This window comes from Bison bison, unplaced genomic scaffold, assembly GCF_000754665.1.
Source record: "Bison bison bison isolate TAMUID 2011002044 unplaced genomic scaffold, Bison_UMD1.0 scf7180017864298, whole genome shotgun sequence".
NCBI lineage: Eukaryota > Metazoa > Chordata > Mammalia > Artiodactyla > Bovidae > Bison > Bison bison.
Window position 1 is genome coordinate 1,836,376 of NW_011494870.1, and position 1,590 is coordinate 1,837,965.

Sequence of the window (1,590 nt, forward strand, 5' to 3'; positions counted from 1 at the left end):
AATAAAGTCTGACACTGTTTCCACCGGTTCCCCATCTATTTCCAATGAAGTGATGGGACTGGATGCCATGATCTTCGTTTTCTGAATGTTGAGCTTTAAGCCAACTTTTTCCCTCTCCACTTTCACGTTCATCAAGAGGCTTTTGAGTTCCTCTTCACTTTCTGCCATAAGGGTGGTGTCATCTGCATATCTGAGGTTATTGATATTTCTCCCAGCAATCTTGATTCCAGCTTGTGCTTCTTCCAGCCCAGCGTTTCTCATGATGTACTCTGCATATGAGTTAAATAAGCAGGGACTTAGTTCTGTTATTATATTGTATGTGTCTTATATCTTTTTATATATCTTATTCCTTCACTACTGCATTCTTTCCAGTGAAATAGATATTTCCTACTGTGCATTTTTAATTCCCTTATTGGCTTCCTATGTGGTGCTAGTGGTAAAGAACCTGCCTGCCAATGCAGGAGACATAAGAAACTCGGGTTTGTTCCCTGGGTCAGGAAGATCCCCTGGAGGAGGAAATGGCAACCCAGTCTAGTATTCTTGCCTGGAGAATCCCACTGACAGAAAAACCTGGTGGGCTAAAGTCCATGGCATCATAATTAGTCAGACACAACAGAAGTGAGTTAAGTTATTGTTTCTTTTAGTATATTTTAGAGTTATTTTCTTAATCATTGTCATGGGGATTTCAATTAAAAACTTACAGCATGTAGATTCAAATTTTGGTTTAATATTAAAATAATTTTGATAGTATCCAGTATACTATAGAGCTCTTTTCTCTCCCCATCTTCTTTCAGCTATTATGGTCACAAATTACATCTTTATATATTGTATGCCCATCAATATAAGTTTATAAATGTTTTCTGCAATTGACTTCTAAATAGGATAGGTAAATAAGTGAGTTTCATACAGAAAATACATTAATTCAGCCACTAAAATATTCATTATAGTTTTATGCTGCAAATGGGGCTGGGACTAGCAAAAGTAAAAGGGGACAAAGTTTGTTCTTCTTAATGAGCTCAGCCATATTTTTTAACTCAGCTTTGCCTGGATTGCTGCAAGTTTTTAATTAGTTTCCAGAGATACAAAATGTTGATACTTAGAATTTTTGTCACTTTTTGTATTTTATGAAGAGGTAGTCTTTAGGAATTCCTTATATCACTATTTTATTTGATATTATTCCCTTTGTATAATTTTTAAAAGTAAAAATTTAGTTGACCCTTGAATAATACAGCTTTGTACTGCATGGGTTCATTTATATGCAGATTTTTTCAGTAAGTATATACTGCAATAGCAAAGCCTTTGATGATGTGGATCACAACAAACTGTGGAAAATTCTCAAAGAGATGGGAATACAAGACCACCTGACTTGCCTCCTGAGAAATCTGTATGCAGGTCAAGAAGCAACAGCTAGAACCAGACATGGAACAGTAGACTGGTTCCAAATTGGGAAAGGAGTGCATCAAAGCTGTATATTGTCACCCTGGCTTATTTAACTTATATGCAGAGTACATCATGAGAAATGCTGGACTAGAAGAAGCACAAGCTGGAATCAAGATTGCCAGGAGAAATATCAATAACCTCAGATATGCA